General features: G+C 44.6%; 1 protein-coding gene across 3 annotated transcripts in view; it reads right to left on the bottom strand.

Annotated features, from left to right (window-relative positions):
- Esr1 (estrogen receptor 1) overlaps nt 1-16,112 on the bottom strand; it is a 349,292-nt gene that overhangs the window by 253,324 nt on the left and 79,856 nt on the right. The window contains exon 1 of one of the 3 annotated variants that reach the window (XM_075949841.1): nt 1,171-1,443. The exons of the other annotated variants lie outside the window; for them this stretch is intronic. The gene's annotated coding sequence lies outside the window, so the exon portion shown is untranslated. Of the gene's footprint in view, nt 1-1,170; nt 1,444-16,112 lie in introns of those variants that run through there. 3 annotated transcript variants of the gene reach the window in all.

Here is a 16,112-nt window from a genome sequence, read left to right as displayed (position 1 = left end):
CACATCTGCCAAAAAAAAAAAAAAAAAAAAAAAAAACCCGCTCACCAAGGGGTCCCTTCCAGCATAGCCATCACAGATTCGCCCAGCTTGGCTTTTCTGTTTTTGTTGGACCCCAGTACCACATTCGCTTCCTTTTGAAATTCTCATGCGGCTATGATTCAGAAAAACCTTCAGTTAGGCGCACATGGGTGTCCCTGCCTTCCACAGGTTATGCAACCAAAACTTGAGAAAACTGAACGTGGCATGAGACGTTTTCCTATAAAATATCACCTGGGGCCCTTAACCACAGCTCTGGCAATTAGATAACCCTGTCCGGCTAACCAGAAACTTTTGAAAGCCTCCCCTGCCTTCCAGCTCTTGAAGTCTACAAATGGACCCTCTGGGCTCACTTGAGGTAGGGGCACATGAAATCAAATACCTGAATGACAAAGAGGTAAAAAGAAGTTTATAATCCAGTATTGAATTAAATTCTGACTGCTCATACATACACACCTGTTACTGTAACAAAAGATATGTTTATACTTTTTAAAAAAAATAAAAACTGCCTTTCCCCAACCTGATATCCCCAAAACACCCATTAGCAATTGACTTTAATTGCTATCCCATATACTCCCAAGGAGTACCTGATACTCTTTGACAGGCAAATGTCAAGGTTGCTGTTACTAATATAACACTTTAAAAATATTTTCTACTGAGTAATTGCTTATCTAATTCTTAGAAAAACAGATCATTTTGGATGATATACAGCTAAGCTGATTTAAATCCATAGACAAAGTTAAGTTTGGCATCCATAAGTATAGGTGACAGCACAGAAAGGGTTAAAAGCACATTAGGTGAATCGCAGATATTTCTCTTCATGGCCAGCAATCTTTTTACAGAAGATTTAGTTTCCGTAAGCCACACTTTCAATTTTCAAATGCCTTTTTAAAACACATGCAAAAGCAAGCACTTCATGGGGCTTTTTAACAATCTGAGCCTGCCAAATTATATATAAACGGTACAAAGAATCCTACAAGTCCAGAAAGGGGGAAAAAAGGAGCCGCGCAGATCCTCCTGATAGAAAAATAGCACAGCCTCCTCTCCGGCTAGGATACAGACAGTAGGCAGAAAGGTAAGTTGCTTTCTCAAAATGCTCAAGCTACAGAGAGAGAAATCAAAAACCGATCCTACCCTGCTGGTTCAAGAGCGCCTTTCCAGAAATGTTCCATGGGTTTGTAGAGGTGAGGGCCGAGACAGTTAAGAAGGAAGGAAGGAAGGAATGTGCTCCAATGATCGAGTGGCTCGCTGTGTGATCAAGCCAGAGCCTGTGAGGATGTGTTTGTATGTGAAGTGGCAGGGACTCTCGGGAAGCCGCCAGTAGGCAGGGCACTTGGCAGCCCCTCCCGGCAGACGCGGCAGCTGGGCTTCTGCGCGACGCTGGATGAATGGCAGTGGGAATCGGGAGTCGGGGAGACTTACTGTCTGCTGAGGGACAGCAGAGGCACAGCTAGAGGCAGCGGCAGCGGCTGCGTTCCTAGAAGAAACTCCAGCTCCCTTTGCTCCCTACCTGTGGAGCCAGAAGTGTCCCGTGCTTTCTGCTATAGATAGAACAGGGCTGACAGTAAATCACAGGTTCACAGCTAAACTCGAATGGCCGTCAAAGTGTGTGGAGCTCGAGTTTACAAACTCTGCCAGGGGAGGAGGGTCTCCCTAAATAACGTGATTTAACAAGAAAAGCCTTCCGGAATACGTTTGGATCAAACGCTCTAGCCCCACTTCACCTCTGAGTGAGATGCTCAACGGCCAGCCTACCAGTGGCATAAGGAGGTCAGACTTTGCAATAAATATTTTGGCATTCCAGGGATACATTTCCAACTGAAATGCTATACTCCCCCACCTCATTAACCAAACCCACGACCCTCTCCGCCCAGAGCCCATTGACTGCTGTCCATAAACACATACCCCCAAAAGATATTTTCATCTGAGGGCTGGGAGTATAAAGCAGCTTGGCTTTAAACTGATCTCAAGTTCCCAGTCGTTCAGGCATTGGTTGTAGACAGAGGTCTCTTCCAGCGGTGCTTGCGCCTGGATGCACCTGGTTCTCAGCTCATCTCTCCCCCACAGCACAACGCAGAGAAATGAGGTACCCTGCCTAAGCCCTCAACCTGGCTCCCGGGACACAGGAGGCCAGGTGAAGCCTTTGTTGCCAGACGTTAGTTACCACCTTAGGTATTAGGTGACTCTAATCACAATGCCAGGAGTGGCCAGTCTCTGGCCCTAGGACCCTAGGCGGTTACTGGGAGATTTATGAGTGGCACCTGAGCCAGTACAAAGAAAGCGATAGAAAAAAGACTAAAGATAACTGCACATTGTTTTTTTTGTTTTTGGCAAGACTAAAGGTTATAATATCAGAACACAGCCCCCTCAACAATCTGCAATGGCCATAAATACCTAATATAAATACATATTGAGAGGAGCGGTGTGTATAACATGCGCTCGCCTAGCATATGGGAAGGCCCGGGTTCGAGTTCTGGTACTGCATAGAGAAACAATCAAGTAAGCATCGCCAAGAATGGTTGTTAACCCTTTGTTGGAGATACTGTTGACTCCTGGTGCCAGTGGTATCTTTTGTAGGTCAACCATGGCCACCCATTTACAAGCCAGTCCAAAACAAGAGTGTGCAAGAAAGGAGGGAGAAAGAGTAGAAGACAAGAGAGCCAAGGAAAGTTGGAATGGAAAAGAAAAACGTGGGATGGAGGCCTGTGAGGAAAAGGTAGGGTGGGGAGGCAGCTATCATCTCAGGGACTTTGGCTGTGAAGAAGGCTATAATTCCGGTTAGCCTGAGATAGCCCAAGAAAGACAGTTTTGGCATAGCATTCAGGCTCCCAGGACCAGGGGTTGTGGGGAAAGCCTGGCACACCGTGCTGATTGTCCTGTGGTGCTCTAGCCACCAATTTCCTCCTGGATTCTCTTTTCTCTCTTCTCTCTTGACTCCCACACTGAGCACATTCGACTGCTGTGGCCTCCTGGCATGCCCAGGTGAAGACGAGAACACGGGTTTGTCTCACGCTACTTCCTCTAGGGCCTGACACTTTTTTGTCATCTATAGCCAGCCAAGAATCAAAACCTGAGCCTATAGCTTTGTACTCTCTCCCTTCCCAGTGCTTCCCCGGCCTTTTTCAGCTGCCTCTCACCGCACCCATCCAAGGAGCCTTCCAGGCACCCCTCCCCTGTTTATTTCCTCCCCCGACCTCTGCCCTCTTCCCACCACCGGTTTCTCTTCCTGATTTTGCATTGCTGCAGGTTCTACCTTGTCCAAGCTCCATCGTCATCCCAAACCCCAGCCTCCCTAAGAGCCAAGGCCTTCCTCTCTCGCAGACCTGCCCTTTCTAGTTTATCACCTCCAACAGGCAGCCTGGGCTTCAGGCAAATGGAACCCCGTGTTCTAAAGACCCCCAAAGCCTGTCTTCTTTTTTCTTAGACTATCCACTTCCCTGACTTGGTAGAAAACACACGTGCCTTCTTAGGGTTTGGCCTAAGCAGCACCATATTTTCACGGTCATCCCCCGAGCCCTCCCTCCTCGGAGTGCCTGTTGTTCTCAGCCGTTTATCATCTTCCTCCCTGAACTGAAGTCATTTTTATCACCTCATCCCGCTGAGGAGAAACTCAAACGCAAGGTCCGCCTCTGAGAACTTGAATCCGTAGCATCCCGTCTGGTCATTGTTAGGTCACCAAATATGGGCTAATTCCCTTTCTTGATACTTCAAATGACAAAATGATATCCCATCTGTCCAAATGACCATCGCTGAAAACTGACTTCCCACGTGATCATGGCCATCCAGTACTTTGCCAACTGCTTTTTTTTTTCCTGGGATGCTATCTTCCTACTGCCACAGCAACTGGAGCCATAAAATCCAACTTCAAAACTCATCCAATCTCGACACATAACTGGCAACGCTTGGCCGCATGATTCACCAGAGAGCGTTTCATTTTAGTTCTTAACCAGGGAGGACACGGACCAGACACTGCTTCCTCTCCAGCCACACGGAAGACTTTTTACATTTACAAAACCGTTGTCCCTCTACAAAAACATGGAAGAAGTAGAAGGAGGACATAGTCGCATCATAGCTTGTATTACTAGCGTGGTCCCTGCACTGAGATGGGAAGTTTATCTCTGTTCAGATTGAACACTACCCTGATTATAAATGGTGAGTGTGAGTATGTGTGTGTGTTCGTCCTTTCCTTCCCTTTTGGCTTTTATTTTCTCTCTTTTCTTTTTAAGACAAAGTCTCAGCCTGAAGCCCAGGCTATCCCGGAACTCACTGTGTAGCCCAGGATGGCTCTACACCCATGATGATCCTCCTGATGCAGCCTCCAAAGCACTGGAATCACAGAAGTGAGTGAACATGCCAGAAAAGAACATGTTTTTGAGTCCTGATTTGATACGTTTTTCCTCTAAGCCGAAGTATAATGAGTTCCCTTCTCAAGGGCTCCTCCTTTTAAAGATAGTTTGGGCATTGCTTCTCTTTTAATTGACTCCCAGATTTTGACCTTAGAGTTTTGTTTTGGAAGCCAACTCCATACACAATATAATGGGCATGTGTTAAGTATGCAGGCTGACAGATATGGATAAATTTGACCATTAAAAACCATGTCATTCAAAATATGAACATTTGACTATTCCAATCAACCCAGAGAATTCCTTCACACCTATTGTAATCAATCCCTACCTACAAGCTGCTTTGTTGCCATAGATGATTTATTTTTTACCCAACCCAGGTGATCACTTACAAGTTGGGACCCCATATCCAAATAATAGTGCACCCATCCAGGTACTAGGCTTTCAGCATCCGCTTCCCCTAGCAACAGGATGTAGAGTTGTTATTTCCTCAGTCAAAGTCTGCTGCCTGTGGTGGGACCCCCTGGAAGCCCCTGAATTTTACTAAGATTTTCTCATCCAAAGGCCTTTTCAGAATAGTAGACTGTAAGGGCCTATTATTTGCATTTTGATAAATAATTCCTGTCTGAAGACCAGAGGCAAAGCTAAAGCCACTAGAGATCAGGCATCGGTGACTCACACTTCTAACCCCAGCACTCAGGAGGCAGAGGCAGGTGGATCTCCGTGAGTTCAAGGCCACCCTGGGCTACACAAGATCGATGCAGAAACAAATCCAGGTGGTGGTGGCTCACACCTTAATTCCAGTCCTAGGAAGTCACACGCCTTTAATCCCAGCACTAGAGGAAATATAAAATGAGAGGAGAGAGAGGCTTAGTCTGCATAGTTGGTGGTCGCCCAGCCTTGATAGTGGTAAGACTTCTCTAGTAGCTTAATTGTTTTGCCTCTCTGATCTTCGGGTTGAACCCCAATATCTGACTCTGTGTTTTATTACTCATGCTACAGTAGACTTTGAAGGTGCTGCAGTGTTAAGCTTGGAACCTGCAAGGACGCACAGGAACCAGAAGGCAATGCAAAGCCTTATCATTCCACTCTATAGCCAATACAAAGAAAGTATATTTGTATGCCAGTAGCTCAACCAAAGTCCTCTCATAAGCTGAAACTTCAGATCTACTCTGTCTTTCTCATGGTGGCTTGAAGATAATTCCAATTCTTGGCTGCCAAGCGTAACGGCTACTCTTTATTACAGATCAGTGAGTGATTGGGAGGTAATGCTCAGCTTAAGAGAATTCACTCTCTTTCATCTTACATTTCCTTGGAAATTTTATTTTTTCCAAATACCTTACAAAGTTTTATACTATTTACCTATATCGCACGCGGTAGAAGGTAATTCAAAAAGGGCTTTGGTGGCAAATGCTGTGAGTAACACATGAACTGCAATTCTCCCAGTTATTGTCACACAGTGTCCTTCTTCCTCCTCCATCTGTTTACTCGAGGAATCACATTGTCAGCTTAGAGTGCTATTCCTTTGTGCGGTGCAATAGCCAATGGCTAAATACACTTAAATTCAGATAGACTTATCTACAGTTAGGAGACTTGTACACACACACACACCAAATAATTGGCCAAGAACTGTCTCCAATTTCAGAGCCAAGCCCATCAAAGGGTAAGAAGAAAAGCCAAGCAGAACATTTGAGTTCTGAACCTTTGTCTAAGCTTTCCCTTGTATTTAGTCACAGCCAAGGCTGCCTCCCATTCTCCCTGAGCACCCAGGACTGTCACCCTAGCTAGCAGGTTCCCCTCTTCTCTCCCGCCCCCCCCCCGCCCCCGGGGTACCATCACACTGTACTGAGGGGTAGCGTGTCTGTAACCACGCCAAAGGATGACTCATTCATTCAGCTCACTGAAGCAATATTGATTACTCTATTTACCAAGCAACTCTGAGCTGTCCGGTACTATCTTAGTCAGCTCAGACTGCCATCAGAAAACATCACAGACAGGAACTCAAACAGCAGGCATTTCCTTTCTTCTTGTTAGGAAAACTGAAATCTGAGAGCGGGGGCCCTCTTCCTAACCCACAGGTAGCTTGGCTTCTCCGTGCGGCTGGCTCATCACAGAGTGAGGACAAGAGGGGAAGAATGAGCAAGAGGTGGTACTTCTTCTCGATCGGGCTGGATAAGACACACAACTTCACTCCCTCATCCCTAACTGCCTCCTCAGGTTCCTGTGTGGAGAGAGAGCCATGAAGTGGATAAGGATTCAAACTATGAGTTCGGAGGAGGCACGATTCAGTCAGCATCAGTATCCAAAAACAAACTAAGCAAAAGTTTCTGCCCTCCAGAAACCACCTCTTCTAGTAGTTTTCTTTTCCTGCTCCTTCCTCTTTTTCTGCTGTGCATACGTACATGTTATTGTGTATGCATGCACTAGCCCGAGTGAGGAAAATGGAAGCAGAAGCCAGAGGTAGACATTGAATGTTGTCCTCCATCACTCTCCACCTTAGTTTCTGAGGCAGGACCTCTCCCTGAGCCCAGAAATTCCAATTAGACCAGACTAGCTGGCCCAGGGGTGCCTCTGTCTCTGCATTCCCAGAAACAGGATTAAAGGCATATCGCTGACCTAATCTTTACATGGGTATTAGGGATCAAACCTCTTAATTTGCACGGCAAACCCTTTATTGACTGTACCATCTTCCTAGCCTTCCCTTGAATTTACTTCTTTTTTTTTTTACCTTTTTAAAATTTTATTGGTTACTTTATTGTGCTCTCCTGGGACTCTATAAATATTCCATCCTGCTTTTGAAGCATTGCCGTAGGCACTGGTATCAGAACAATGATCCTGTAGAGGCCAACACATTTCCAGGCTAAGGAGCTGATGCAGGCTTGGACGAGTTAAAGAAAGCCATGGGCTTCAAAGGTCAGCAGACACAAGGATCAGTTTTATCTCTGAGATTTCTTAAATGCTGAGCCTTGGACAATTAGTATCAATGAGAATATCCTTACAGAAGATTGTTATTACCTGTCTCTTAAAGACTGTAAATAAAAGGAAAAATCAGTCACCTATCAAATAATATACTCCCAACCCAATGGCAAGACTCATTTATAAATGACCTGGGGAAAGTATTGTGTCTTTACTGAGGGTCTGTTTATGTCCATCTGCACAGAAGCCCTCCTGAGACCGCTTCTTGGTGTGCCTGTCTTGAGAGGCTGGTATTGCTCAGCGTTTAGTTCCTGTGCCCTCCACCCCTCACCACCCTCTTTCTCCTGAACCTCAACAGCAGCTCCCAAAAGTTAACTTTTATCTGTACTCTGAAGACCTCAGAGTAGAAACTCTCTCCCCAAAATCTCCATCCGAAAGCCCCCTTCCCAGATTGCAAACTTTTATCCACTGGTTCAGTCTACAGATACTTATTAAGCACCTGTTGTATACTCACCATTTAATGTTCAACTTCTTCATGACCAATTTATCTTTTCCCAAGACCTGTTCTTCCTCTTTTTCCTATCTTTGTGGATAGCACTTCATACACATCACTGGACAAGCCCAGAGGACTCGGCCCTCTCTAATCTGGTTCTCTTCCTCAGTTTTGTGTCGGGTCTAGAACAAACTTTCATTTCCAGCTCTTCAATCTCTTTGGAGTCTGCCCTCCATCCTCACACTCCGTATAATTCCCATGTCACTGTCTTCTCATCAAGGTCACTACCTCTACTTCTTTGTCTTCATTCCCCATCCCCTGACCTGGAAAAAGAGCAGTCTGTCTCATAAGCAGAAGAACTTGGTTATCAAAACTCACCCCGTCTCATCTTCCCTCTCTCGTGGGCCTCTTTTTTCTTCAGGCAGATGGGAAATTCCATAGTGTGCAAACACTTGCTCTGGGTTGAGCATTCCCATCAGCAGGTTGTTCTAAATAGAATCTTTGCAGTAAATCACTTTACTGTCCGTCCCTCAGGTTCTGCCACCAAGAAGCCTGCCTTGATTTCCTCTTGGGTGCTTTTACAAATGCCCATATCTCCGTGGTCATTGTCTGTCTCTGCCACTTTGGGAGACTATCACAGACCATGTAATGAATAAACAATAATAATTCATTTGGTTGTCATTCTGGGGGCTAGAACTCCCTGATGGAAAGGCTGCACCTGGACAGGACACTGATGAAAAGGCTTGCGTGTGAGGCGGGGAAGAACCAAGTTAGGCTGCTTTTTTCCTGGAACTGGTTTCCACAAGAATGGATGGCCTTGGTCATCTCTTGAGGTTCCGCACCGTTTAAGGCAGTTGCTGTGACTGCTAAATTCGGACACTAGTTCAGGAGATGGCCATTCAAGCCGCGGCATTCACCGCCACTCCCGTCCTAGCCTTGGTGACTCTACTGCATTTCCTACTTATTCTTCTCTGCCTCACCATGGCCCACAAATGCAGAACAGGCTCTTGTGGGCTTTCCAAAGTCTCACTGCATAGTTGCATGATGTATAGTTGACCCCCAACAAATCCTTTGGAAAAATAAATACAGAAAGCTGGCTCAAACCTATGTGCCTTGCTAACTGGCATCTTTAGTCGCTTAACTCGGAAGGGGTGATCACTGCATCTCAAACCCAGATCCAGAGCTTGAAGGACACTCTGGAAGCAGACTTGCATATTCTAGAACAATCCATGCTTCTATCATAGAAAGGATCGTCACAGCTGATGGCACCTCTACTCATCACGTCCCGACTCCTGGACATGCTTATAAAGGACTGAGGCCAAGGAAAGCATGGGCAAAGCACTGGGCATAATTAGCATCCCCTGAAGCACCAAGCTCAGGCTGTGTCTTTCTCCCTAGCCAATCCCCAGGCTCCGTGGATGGGCCACACCCACCTTTCAGTATGGCCCATGATCAACACAAATTTAATCAAGGCATCATCTTGGTGGCTCCATGTGCTACTCTTAGAGCCTTAAAGATCCTCGTCTCTTTGGAAAACATTGGAAGACTGCTTCCCCATGTCCCCAAATCACTGGTGAAGAGATGTGGAACGGGTTTGAGAACACCGTGTTTTCATCAAACACTGGAGAGACTTGTGTTCAGGGACATGACTTCCCTTAATAGAACATGAAGAAGTGAGCGATCCACCTTCCATCCATCGCTCCTCCGAAGATGCTTCATTGAGGTCTCATTTTTTTTCAATCTTCATATAATTTGAATTGAACTTTCTTGCTACCAAACACATTTAAATCCTTCCCCGCAGCTGCCAAATTGTACAAACTTGCAAATGTAACACCTTTAACCAAAAAAACAAAAACAAAGCTAATTACTTGACTTGATGTGCTACTTTCCCATTTCCAGGTGAATCGAATTTGAGAGACGCTCAGGCTCCTGTCTGAGTTGCTCCAACAGGGATGAAGGCAGCTGCTTGCGGATCACAGGATGCTGCTTTCCTGGAAGCCATTACCCCCTTAGAGGAATTAGAAAGCTGCTTGGGACTAAGGCAAACATGTAGAGGTTCAGGAGGACTCCATGGCAGACTCCCAGGGGACCACAGCATAAAGAGATTCCTTTACTGACACTTACCAGTAGCTTTTGGGCCACAAATTCAGAGAGAAAGTAATATAATATCTCCACGAACATTCTTACAAATGTTAGCAAATGGCTGCATCGTACAAACTATAAATTCCACCACACACACACACACACACACACACACACACACTTTCTCCATTCTATCCTTTCCAGTTTCCTGTTCCTACCACAGGCCATCTTCTTTTACACTGTGGTCCAGCCCGTCTGTTCCCTATGCTCTTTCTAGCCAGGCCATGCTCACCCTAGTCATCACGATGGGATTCCGATCAGATCATTCAGCAGAAGAAGGTATCTGATGGGTTGGAAGGTGTCTGATGGGTTGGGGCGGTCTGTGCCATAGGAGACCTCAATGCCTCTCCTTGACTTCACCCTTTCACAGGTCCAGCCAATAATACTTTTACACGCAGCCTCCACAGCCCTTGGTTCCAGTATAGATGCAACACCCAATTGTATGACTTCTCATGCAAAAGAAAAAGGATTTTTACTTTTGATCTTTTTATTCTTTTCTTTTTTGCCTTTTTTTTAACCCTTTGGCTTAATTTTGTTTTTTGAGACAGGGTTTCTCTCTGATGCCCTAGTATAGTGCTGGAACTCACTCCGTAGACCTGACTAACCTAAAACTCAGAGATCCACCTGCCTCTGCCTCCAAAGTGCTGGGATTAAAGGTGTGTGCCACCTCTGCCTGGCAGGAATTTTACTCTTATAGAGAGAACACTTATTCAATGAGTTCTCTAGCTTACAGAACTGCAGAAGTGCACAGCAGAAAGTATAAGTCTTAGAGGAAACGTTTCTGTGAAATACATATTCCACAACTTTTCTCTCTCAAGACATAAAATATCCTGAGAATAAACTGTGTTAACCCCTTCCTCCTCACAAGGCTTAGTAATCCAGAAAGATTGTAAGAGACGCAGTCTTGGGACAAATACTATGAAGTGCTGTTTTCTGCACACAGCATGGCTGTTGCTCTCAGGAGCTCACTACAACCACGGTCACCATCACAAGGCCAGGCCAACAAGCTCAGTCAAAATTCCAGCAGGCAGCACTATCTGGACTCAGTGGGTACCACCACTGTAATAACCCCTGACAAAGGCAACTTAGCTGATGCACAAGGCAAGGACTTTGAAATGGTACCTATAAATATGACTAAGGAGGATAAGGAGAGATGCTTGAAGACTCCCAAAACACAAACAGTTGAGTGGGGATAACAAAAAACAACTCAAGATATGAAGAGAGAGAACCTCTGAAAAAAAAGCCAAACTGAAATGTAACTGGAAATAAAGAATTGAGAAAATCAAACAAGAAAGCTTAGGGGAAAGTCTTACTGACAGATTGGATCGAGAAAGAAAAAAATAGTATATTTCAAAGACAAGACAGAAAAAGGAGATCATATACACAAACACACACACAAATTCCAACAACTTTTAAGGCAGTGACCTGTTGGACTGTATCAAGAGGAAGAGGAAGGTAGTAGTTGAAATGTATAAGAACAAAATAATATTGTACTTTGATAGACAAATGAATAAATAAAAGGTATTTTAAAAAAGAGGAGGGGGAGGAAGAGGTGGCAACCATGTTAAACTGCTTCAGGACTGTCCAGGTCGACTGCTCTTTGGGTAGGTTGTAAGAATTAGTTGATAATAAGCCTGAGGTAAACGGCCAAACAATTTATAGTTAACTTAAGCTTCTCTGTGTTTCCTTGAGACTGACAGTTGTGGGACAGGGCAGGACAGAAACTTCTGTCTACAAAGGGGAGCTTGCTCCAAACCTCCTCCGTCTTCTACTTGATTGCCTTATAGACCTTGCTGGCAGGTTTTCCTTTTACTCCAATTTGGAGGTGGGGAAGAAGAAAATTGGCCAAGGCAACCAGATTGTAGCAACTGCTTTGTGGCCATTATAGGGTAATTTCTTTTTCCCTACTAACTACTGCAGTATGAATAAGACAATCTCATTTTGAGGTCTTATTCTTCCTTCCTTCCTTCCTTCCTCCTTTCCTTCCTTCTTTCCTTCCTTCCTTTCTTTTAAATATATTTGACCACAAAACATGTTTTCTAGAGTTCATTTTCTAGAGTAGATGGACCCCATTCCTGTCACTGTTAAAACCAAGAACTTGTGGCTAGACAAGTCATAGGCCCTAGAGGAAAACTGAATACTATTGTTCTGTTAAATGGACATAATATTAAAATGACTTCTGATGACTTACTGCTATACTCAAATATCAGTGCATCTATCAGCTGTCATCAGAGAAGCTTCTTGCAATAAATAGATGACAATTAACACAGAGACCTTTAACTGGTCAATGTTCAGAGAATGAGGGACTGTGGAGTCCTCGGCCCTAAATGGGACTTACACATCCCAACACTCCTTCCAAGGGCCAGGGATCTTAGCAGACAGTGGTTCTAAGAGCCGAAGGAAATGGAGAACATCAGGAAGCAGTGTCTTGCAGACACAACAGGGCATTTGCCCGAACAAACTCATAGCAACTATGAGCATGCACAAGTCCTGAAGAAGCCCTAGCCAAATTCCTAGAATGTAGTTGACAGGGGAGGTGGAAACAAAATCTCATCACTAACTGAAGAGCTATTGGCATTTTATAGCTGCTGGGAGGACAGTCAGATTTCTATGATTATGTAACCCTTGGTAGGTCAGCCTCAGGACATGATGGGGGAGGAGAAGAAGAAGAAGAAGAAACTTCAAAGTTGGGTGGGCAAGGCGACAGGGCAGAGAAAGCAGATATGGGCAGATATGGGAGTAACTGAAGGGTGACCATGATCAAAACACATCATGTTAAATTCCTAAGAACTCATTAAAATATCTTTTAAGTTTTAGATGCAACAGGATCTATTGTTCAAAACTTGCTTGTGACACTTCCAGAAGGACTGTTTGCTTTACAAGATGTCCTTCCGAGTCAGCACAAGCCAGGACTTCTCCGTGGGTTTAAAGACCACCATGCAGAATGGCATCTGAAGTCAGCTCCGTAAACTTGGAAATCAGAGACTCCTCACTACTCCCGAGTAGCTGCAGAAATGGATGGATGGTCCGTTCTTAATGTTAAACAATGCTACAGACCCATTGTAAACCCACGTCCACGGTTCCCTTAGGGATATCTTACAACAGGAGTAAACACCCATCACGAGATTTTAAACCTTTGTAACTGAGTGATAGATCATGGGTTAAATCAGCACTGGAATGTTGAGAAAAGGACTGTGGCTGACACCAAGGAAAACAGGGAGCATTGTGAAGTAGCCAGTCAGCATTAGCCTGTCTGTACTAGCCTCAGCTCTTGGAACATGAATGACAAAAGTATCTCATATCACCTAGACTTCTTTTATGTACAGAATTATCAGTGATGGAAAACCACACTGCATCCATTTTTTTCCTAAGCATACCCTTTAGTCTTTCATATACTCAATGAACAACTAGATCTGAAAACTATAGAAACCCACTGGAGCCAATAAGAGACAAAAAATGATCTCCACCTACATTTAGTAGAAAGAAAAAACTATATATTTGTGCCGAATCTGCATCCTTTCTGAAGAACCCAATAGTTGTTTTTATATTAAGACAAAAACCCACTTGTTTTACATTTATGAATTTTTTATCCATATCAAGACATAAAGGAAGGTTTATAGGATGAATATTCTTAATAATTGCATATACTCTATCCCAAATTGTGAGGACTCAATGAAGAAGCTATTATTAATAATAATATCATAGTCCTCTAAAGTTTTTAAATATTTTTTCCATATTGCAATCACATGGTTCTAAAACCACCCAGATAAATTTCAATTTTCTATAAGAAAATAGTTTGGCAGCCTGCTATGCACAGGCCTTTTCTCTTTGAACTGTGTAAGCTTCTTGTTGAATTCCTCACTAGATTTTGAGGTGCCTTGCAGCCAGTACCATATTAACTAGCATATATTCAGTAGTAAGCAGCTATGGAAGAAGCAAGTGAGAGAGAGAAGACAGCAATCAAACCTGCTATTCAGTCATAGAGTGTTTGCAAATTTTGTACCTGTTGCTTGGCGTCACAAAGCCTTTGTTAGGTGTTTGCTGCTGACTGAAATATATAATGGCACAGACTTATTAGGACTACAAGGCAAGATGACAAGAGCTAAGCTCTAGATGTCAGAGTCACATGTCTCCAGCACAGAATTCATGCATTCATGATCAACATTGGCTTTCTGGTGGTTGCCTGAGTTCCCTCTGAGAGTTCTGAGTCTAAGATCAGCCATAGCATTGATAGTTGCATCTTAGCTACAAGAAATTCCATTACAGTTTGGCCTAACAAATAGACTCACCACACTGCTCACAAAGTCAAGACATGGATTAATAGAACAAACCTAGGGTCCCCATGAAACCTTACACCCAGGAGCAGGGTGACTGGTTTTAGGTTCTCTGTTTCCATGCCTAAGCAGGTTTACCACTGCTCAGCCACTAACCCATCGAGGTCCTTCACTGTGTCTATGTCACTACTTAGACTTGATGCTCTGGGGGAAATATGATATCCAACTTTCAACTTTCTATGCAATCTTTTCTTGTGTCCAGAAAGTTTTAAGCTTCGATTTCATCAAATGCAATCACAAAACTCCTTGAAAGTGGAGACTAAGCCCAGGGACCCATTCAGACCTGTGCAAAGCAGAATGTTTGAGTATTAAAAATACTATCATTTTAGTCTTTAAATTAACAAGGTTAAGACATTTGCCTGTTATAGACAACAAAAGTTGAACCATGTGTATTAGATCAAATGCATACTTATATGCAAAGTATAATAATGGGCTGCTTATTTTTACAACTGTTTAAATCTCTAAACATTAGACAGCATATTCAAAGTAAAGTTTAACGAAACTGTAGGATGATTTTAAAAAAATAGTTGTGGGGGTGCTACTGTCTCTTGTACATCAAGGCCATTATAAAAGCATCAGAAATTGGGGAATTAGAGGATTTTTTTAAGAACTTGCTTTTAACACATATCTTGCACTTTAGATGGAAGAAGTGACCAAACCAGCCTCACTAAAGCCCAGGGAAAGAGGCTGGTTCAACTCCCACATGAAGAATTCCCAGAGAGATGTCAAGTATCTGACTCACTAAGTTAAGGACAAAGGAATTCTGGCCCCTCTTCTGAAGGCAGGAGAGAAGAGATCACACCGGGATTGGAGACTGGAGAGATCTCAGAGTTTATGGAGGCCATGGATAGAGCCGCACAGACCATGTGCCAAAGAGTATGAGGCTCCATCTAAGAGGAGAGTGCCCCATGGACTTCAGGGGTAAGACGGTGACTCAGAATCTGCCCCTCTGTGAGACCGTGGATAGAGAGAGTCACCCTAAGGGGGGGGGGGGGGGGAATCAGCTCTATTCTGAAGATTGGATGAGAATCAGAAATCGCAATGTGGATGTTAAGACACCTGACAAGTGTGGAGAAATGGAAGAGTCATCCAACTAAAAGAAGCAAGGACCAAGCGGCTCCAGCCATGGGGCTCCTGGAGTGGGGGGAAGCCGGGGGCGGGTGTAGCAGATGCCTCAGCCCTACAGGCTCACAACTAGCAGACTGCCTTGAGTTTCCAAAGACTCTCTGGACTTTTGAACAGTGTTGGCACTGTTAGGACTATGGGGAATCTTGAACTTGTCTGAACATATGAGCCTAGAGCTGCCAGGAGCTGTTGTGGTTTAGATGTAAAATGTCGCCCACGAGTTCACGTGTGTGAACATCTGGTTCCCAGCTGGCGGTGCTATTCGGGAAGGTTGTGGAATCTCTGGGACATCATGAGGACTAGCCGGCAGTCATGGACTGTAGGAGTAAGGTCAGAGGACAGCGACCCCAGCTCAGCTCTAGCTGTTTCCTGACTGGCACTCCTTCCGTCAAGCCACGCCTCCTTCCTCGTTGTGATGGGCTATCCCTATGCCATGAGTCAGAATAAAGTCTTCTTCCCTTGCAAAGTTGGGTTTTTTCCAAGCTGCAGTTTGGGCCCACGCAAAGAAGACTGCTAGAAAAAGACAGCAGAACGAACAAAAGGAACTCTGGTAGTTAGAAGAGGGGACTCCCCAAGTCCGTGCTCCAGAGGGTGTGGCCTCACATGCACTGAGGGATCCACAGGTGCCAGGGCTGGGGTACAAGACAGCATATCCAGAAAGTCCCTGCAGGAGCCCTTGAAAAGGGGACAGCTCTGGCCAGGCGCCTGCTAAAGGTCCAGAAC

Source organism: Microtus pennsylvanicus, chromosome 1 (genome assembly GCF_037038515.1).
Source record: "Microtus pennsylvanicus isolate mMicPen1 chromosome 1, mMicPen1.hap1, whole genome shotgun sequence".
Lineage (NCBI taxonomy): Eukaryota > Metazoa > Chordata > Mammalia > Rodentia > Cricetidae > Microtus > Microtus pennsylvanicus.
Note: the sequence above shows the minus strand (reverse complement) of the source record. Positions and strands in the feature narration are given on the sequence as shown.